Raw genomic sequence first — 7500 nt, forward strand, 5'->3', positions numbered from 1 at the left:
TCCTGTTGCCAGGATGAGCACAAGGCCCATTTTTAATAACAAACGGATACTCAACAGGTTACGGAATTGGAACCGTATTCCCTTTCGTTCAAAATAATTCAAGTATTTTAATTATTTTTAAATATATTTTTATTAATATTTTTTTTTATTAAAAACTTGAAAATTTTCGGCTTTCGCCTTGAACTTAGGACCGACTAACTCGTGATCAACCACTGTTCACACGAAACCCTTCTCCACTTCAGTCCTCCAAGGTCTCATTCGATTATTTGCTACTACCACCAAGATCTGTACCAATAGCGGCTCCATGCAGGCTTACGCCAAACACTTCTAAGCACACTATTGTACCCTCCTACTCACTAAAGTTTCAAAATTTATAAATCAATCGAAATTGTTTTATAAATCATCTACTTTAGCGGTAATGTATAGGTATACAACTTAAGCGCCATCCATTTTAAGGGCTAGTTGCTTCGGCAGGTGAGTTGTTACACACTCCTTAGCGGATTACGACTTCCATGTCCACCGTCCTGCTGTTTTAAGCAACCAACGCCTTTCATGGTATCTGCATGAGTTGTTAATTTAGGCACCGTAACATTACGTTTGGTTCATCCCACAGCGCCAGTTCTGCTTACCAAAAGTGGCCCACTGGGCACATTATATCATAACCTCAACCTTCATATCAAGAAAGGTGAGGTTCTTACCCATTTAAAGTTTGAGAATAGGTTAAAATCGTTTCGACCCTAAGGCCTCTAATCATTCGCTTTACCAGATAAGATTATTTTATATAATTTTTAAATGCACCAGCTATCCTGAGGGAAACTTCGGAGGGAACCAGCTACTAGATGGTTCGATTGGTCTTTCGCCCCTATACTCAATTCTGACAATCGATTTGCACGTCAGAACTGTTTCGGTCTTCCATCAGGGTTTCCCCTGACTTCAACCTGATCAAGTATAGTTCACCATCTTTCGGGTCACAGCATATATGCTCAAGGTACGCTCCAGTTAGAGGTATAAATAATAATAAATTATCATTATACATAACTATATGGAACGCCCCGGGATTGAATTAATTGACTATTTATTAAAAAATAGACTAAAAATTAATCCCATTATATTTAAGTTAAGTTAATTATGCCATTAAGTTTAATATAACTCAATGACTTGCACATATGTTAGACTCCTTGGTCCGTGTTTCAAGACGGGTCCCGAAGGTATCCTGAATCTTTCGCATTGTTAATCATATAAATGCATACAAATAAATATTAATATCATAGATATTAAATTTTTTGTAAAATTCAAAAAATGAATTTTAGCATTATATATAATAAAATCTATCAACACTTTATCAAATCATTAGTATTTATTTTATGTTAATATGCTTAAAAAGCAAATTAATTTAAATAAACTTAATATCACCAATGATCTTTTGATAAATACTTTATTATGTTAATAGATTACAATGTCCTTATATGAAAAAAATGCACATTATTTTTTTAATTATTTAATGATGAATTTTTCATAATGGATATTCAGGTTCATCGGGCTTAACCTCTAAGCAGTTTCACGTACTATTTAACTCTCTATTCAGAGTTCTTTTCAACTTTCCCTCACGGTACTTGTTTACTATCGGTCTCATGGTTATATTTAGTTTTAGATGGAGTTTACCACCCACTTAGTGCTGCACTATCAAGCAACACGACTCTTTGGAAATATCTTTCTAGTAATCATTAACGTTATACGGGCCTGGCACCCTCTATGGGTAAATGGCCTCATTTAAGAAGGACTTAAATCGTTAATTTCTCATACTAGATATTAAGATATTCCATACACTGCATCTCACATTTGACATATAGACAAAGTGACTTAGTGCTGAACTATTTTCTTTTCGCTCGCCGCTACTAAGAAAATCCTTGTTAGTTTCTTTTCCTCCCCTCATTAATATGCTTAAATTCAGGGGGTAATCCCATATGAGTTGAGGTTGTTTTAATATTCTTTTTTTATCTTCTCACAATTTAATAAAAAAATTATATCATCTTTTCATCTCTATTTTTCTTTTCTCCTTTTATATATTGTAAATATATAAAAATAATAATAATGTAAAATGAGGCAATCCTAGAATAAAAAATTTAATTTTTATGCTAGACATTCCTCCTTTTAATTACATATATAAATTATTATTTTATATATATATATAAATAATATGAAAATTTTTTGTAAAGAATACTTAGATTCAATATTTTCATCATTTCATTTTATTTGAGAGGATTTTTTTTTTTAAAGAATATATAATAAATAAAATTCATTATATATCTTTATTTTTTTTGCTATTAATATTATGAATTATTTAAAATCCAATAATATACACATTTGCTTAAATTCAATTATTTTTATAAAAGAATAAGCAACTTATTTAGCATAGTCTTACAACCCTCAACCATATGTAGTCCAAGCAGTACTTTAAAATTGAATTTAATGTACATAACAGCATGGACTGCGATATGCGTTCAAAATGTCGATGTTCATGTGTCCTGCAGTTCACACGATGACGCACAGTTTGCTGCGTTCTTCATCGACCCATGAGCCAAGTGATCCACCGCTTAGAGTATTTTTTTATTTATTTTTATTTATAACAAATGTCAATTTTTTTTTGCATATATTAATTGAAAGAGTAAAATTAAATAATATTAATAATATATAAATTGATTTTCTTTCAATAATATATATCAAATATATTTAACTCTAAACATTTTTATTAAGTTGCGAATGTCTTAGTTCAACAATAATACAGTGGTGGTATTTATTATGATTCAATTATTTTGTATTTTTTTAATCATTTTATGTATATATAATAATATAATAAATATATACCACTTTTGTTATTGTGAACAAATTAACTTATCATTCAATCAAATGAATAATATGTACAACTTTTTATTTTCATGTTTAAAGGTTTTTAAAAGAAAAAAAATAAGAAAAAACATTACAAAATGTACCATCATATATTATATTTAATATGATATAATTGATGGATCACAAATTGAATGAAAAAGAATAAAAAGAATTATGGATTCCAAAATAATTATATAAATTTTTTTTTTTTTTTTCTTTTTTTTTTTTTTTTTTTTTCTTTTTGTTCGTTTGTTTGCTTGTCTGTTTGTTTGTTTGTTTGTTTGTTTTTCTTACGGATATGGAACACAATAATGATCCTTCCGCAGGTTCACCTACGGAAACCTTGTTACGACTTTTACTTCCTCTAAATAATCAAGTTCGGTCAACTTTTGCGAAACAACCGTGACACACGAGGCGTCACAGTGATCACGTCCGGAGACCTCACTAAATAATTCAATCGGTAGTAGCGACGGGCGGTATGTACAAAGGGCAGGGACTTAATCAATGCGAGTTAATAACTCGCACTTACTGGGAATTCCAAGTTCATGTGAACAGTTTCAGTTCACAATCCCAAGCATGAAAGTGGTTCAGCGGTTTACCCGGACCTCTCGGTCTAGGAAATACACGTTGATACTTTCATTGTAGCGCGCGTGCAGCCCAGGACATCTAAGGGCATCACAGACCTGTTATTGCTCAATCTCGTTACTGCTAGACGCAATTTGTCCATTTAAGAAGCTAGTGTCCTTATAATGGGACAAACCAACAGGTACGACTCCACTTATATAAACACATTCAAACACTTGTACATTCAAGATGTACGCATGAAAGAAGGCTATATAAGTTTCAACATCATAATCCTGAAAGCATCTATTTAATATATTTGAGTCTCGTTCGTTATCGGAATTAACCAGACAAATCACTCCACGAACTAAGAACGGCCATGCACCACCACCCATAGATTCGAGAAAGAGCTATCAATCTGTCTTACACGCTTATGTTCGGACCTGGTAAGTTTTCCCGTGTTGAGTCAAATTAAGCCGCAGGCTCCACTCCTGGTGGTGCCCTTCCGTCAATTCCTTTAAGTTTCAGCTTTGCAACCATACTTCCCCCGGAGCCCAAAAGCTTTGGTTTCCCGGGAAGCGACTGAGAGAGCCATAGTAGTAGCTACACCCAATTGCTAGCTGGCATCGTTTATGGTTAGAACTAGGGCGGTATCTGATCGCCTTCGAACCTCTAACTTTCGTTCTTGATTAATGAAAACATCTTTGGCAAATGCTTTCGCTTAAGTTAGTCTTACGACGGTCCAAGAATTTCACCTCTCGCGTCGTAATACTAATGCCCCCAAACTGCTTCTATTAATCATTACCTCTTGATCTAAAAACCAATGAAAGTAGAACAGAGGTCTTATTTCATTATTCCATGCACAAAATATTCAGGCATTTGGAGCCTGCTTTAAGCACTCTAATTTGTTCAAAGTAATTGTACCGGCCCACAACAACACTCGATGAAGAGCACTGAAGTAGGTTTAAATAGGAGGAATATATAAAAAATACATTGTATTAATTATATATAAGAACTCCACCGGTAATACGCTTACATACATAAGGTAATGTACATACCACAATATATAGTTGTACTACCCGTATGAAGCACAAATTCAACTACGAACGTTTTAACCGCAACAACTTTAATATACGCTATTGGAGCTGGAATTACCGCGGCTGCTGGCACCAGACTTGCCCTCCAATAGGTCCTTGTTAAAGGATTTAAAGTGTACTCATTCCAATTACAGGGCCTCGGATATGAGTCCTGTATTGTTATTTTTCGTCACTACCTCCCCGAACTGGGAGTGGGTAATTTACGCGCCTGCTGCCTTCCTTAGATGTGGTAGCCGTTTCTCAGGCTCCCTCTCCGGAATCGAACCCTGATTCCCCGTTACCCGTTGCAACCATGGTAGTCCTAGATACTACCATCAAAAGTTGATAGGGCAGACATTTGAAAGATCTGTCGTCGGTACGGGACCATACGATCTGCAAGTTATCTAGAGTTCAACCAATTTAACGATCAAATGATCGCTTGGTTTTAGTCTAATAAAAGCACACGTTCCATAAGGTCCGTGTTTATATTGCATGTATTAGCTCTAGAATTACCACAGTTATCCAAGTAACTGTTAACGATCTATGGAACCATAACTGATATAATGAGCCTTTTGCGGTTTCACTTTTAATTTGTTTGTACTTAGACATGCATGGCTTAATCTTTGAGACAAGCATATAACTACTGGCAGGATCAACCAGAATAATATTTTTATTTATATATTTTTCTTTGTTTTTCATATTTGAAAATTTCATAAATTACGGTGTATATAAAAAGTAAAGGGGCGCGACCCCTTTAGCTTTTCTTATTAAAATTCAAAAACCGTTTTTTATGAAAAAGAATTTTCGTTCTCTATATATATATTTTATATAAAAATATAAGAACGATATTTCTTCTTAATATTTGCCAATTTTCAAATAATTTATCATTTTTAATAACATTTTACTTTTTTTTCAAATGCATTTTTAATGTAATAATTTCATATATTACATAATTTTTCTCTTTGAATTGAAATTAATAATTTCATAATTCTATTTTTTAATCATAAATATATATGATTGAAAAAATTTTCTCCTCTTTTCCTTTGTTTAAAATTTAATTTTTCTTATAAATTTTTGTTTTTCTTATTTTTTTCTCTTCATCATCTGTTTAATTTCCTGTATTTATACAAGAAACAAACAGTTGAGGATAATTTCTATGTAATGCTAGTATAGAATATAAAATTTTGAATTCAAAAATTTATTTCTATTTAAACTAACTATAGAAAACCAGGAATAAAATACAATAACACCAATATGCCATAACATGTTAGTATAGAATATAGATTCTTCATATATGTATATATATTCGAAAATTTTTTCTATTTAAACTAACGTATGGAAAACCAGGAATAAAATCATAATATTACCAGTTTAATATGGCTCAAATTCGAGTTTCATATAGTTATGATTCGATTTATATGCTTCAATATCATTGGTTAGTTAACTTTTGATATTTTCATATTATATCACATGCCTTCACCGTGAGTGTTTTTTGCCATGCACACCTCACATTGTCAAAAATGTATGGGAAAAATTCATTTCAATACATTTCAGTTTGATTTGAAATGTCTTTATTATATATTTTAGTGCCAATATGCCAAGGTTATATTCCATAAAATGTTAGTATAGAATATAGATTCTTCATATATGTATATATATTCGAGAATTTTTTTCTATTTAAACTAACGTATGGAAAACCAGGCATAAAATCACAATATTACCAGTTTAATATGGCTCAAATTCGAGTTTCATATAGTTATGATTCGATTTATATGTTTCAATATCATTGGTTAGTTAACTTTTGATATTTTCATATTATATCACATGCCTTCACCGTGAGTGTTTTTTGCCATGCACACCTCACATTGTCAAAAATGTATGGGAAAAATTCATTTCAATACATTTCAGTTTGATTTGAAATGTCTTTATTATATATTTTAGTGCCAATATGCCAAGGTTATATTCCATAACATGTTAGTATAGCTAATATGAATTCTTCATATATGTATATATATTCGAAAATTTTTTCTATTTAAACTAACGTATGGAAAACCAGGCATAAAATCACAATATTACCAGTTTAATATGGCTCAAATTCGAGTTTCATATAGTTATGATTCGATTTATATGCTTCAATATCATTGGTTAGTTAACTTTTGATATTTTCATATTATTTCACATGCCTTCACCGTGAGTGTTTTTTGCCATGCACACCTCACATTGTCAAAAATGTATGGGAAAAATTCATTTCCATACATTTCAGTTTGATTTGAAATGTCTTTATTATATATTTTAGTGCCAATATGCCAAGGTTATATTCCATAACATGTTAGTATTAGAATATAGATTCTTCATATATGTATATATATTCGAAAATTTTTTCTATTTAAACTAACGTATGGAAAACCAGGCATAAAATCACAATATTACCAGTTTAATATGGCTTAAATTCGAGTTTCATATAGTTATGATTCGATTTATATGCTTCAATATCATTGGTTAGTTAACTTTTGATATTTTCATATTATTTCACATGCCTTCACCGTGAGTGTTTTTTGCCATGCACACCTCACATTGTCAAAAATGTATGGGAAAAATTCATTTCAATACATTTCAGTTTGATTTGAAATGTCTTTATTATATATTTTAATGGCAATATGCCAAGGTTATATTCCATAAAATGTTAGTATAGAATATAGATTCTTCATATATGTATATATATTCGAGAATTTTTTTCTATTTAAACTAACGTATGGAAAACCAGGCATAAAATCACAATATTACCAGTTTAATATGGCTCAAATTCGAGTTTCATATAGTTATGATTCGATTTATATGCTTCAATATCATTGGTTAGTTAACTTTTGATATTTTCATATTATATCACATGCCTTCACCGTGAGTGTTTTTTGCCATGCACACCTCACATTGTCAAAAATGTATGGGAAAAATTCATTTCAATACATTTCAGTTTGAT

At 31.3% G+C, this 7500-nt stretch overlaps 2 non-coding genes and 1 pseudogene across 2 annotated transcripts in view; all 3 read right to left on the reverse strand.

Annotated features, from left to right (window-relative positions):
* LOC129251724 (large subunit ribosomal RNA) overlaps positions 1 to 1978 on the reverse strand; it is a 3986-nt gene extending 2008 nt beyond the window's left edge. Inside the window, exon 1 of the ribosomal RNA XR_008583082.1 lies at positions 1 to 1978. This exon is cut by the window's left edge and continues 2008 nt beyond it. This is a non-coding gene — a ribosomal RNA (large subunit ribosomal RNA).
* A 443-nt stretch (positions 1979 to 2421) lies between these two features.
* LOC129251685 (5.8S ribosomal RNA) lies at positions 2422 to 2602 on the reverse strand (annotated as a pseudogene).
* Positions 2603 to 3195: 593 nt separating this feature from the next.
* LOC129251702 (small subunit ribosomal RNA) lies at positions 3196 to 5186 on the reverse strand. The gene has a single exon (XR_008583064.1). It is a non-coding gene; the product is annotated as a small subunit ribosomal RNA (ribosomal RNA).
* Between the last annotated feature and the right edge of the window lie 2314 nt (positions 5187 to 7500).

This window comes from Anastrepha obliqua, unplaced genomic scaffold (genome assembly GCF_027943255.1).
Source record: "Anastrepha obliqua isolate idAnaObli1 unplaced genomic scaffold, idAnaObli1_1.0 ptg000063l, whole genome shotgun sequence".
Classification (NCBI taxonomy): Eukaryota; Metazoa; Arthropoda; class Insecta; order Diptera; family Tephritidae; genus Anastrepha; species Anastrepha obliqua.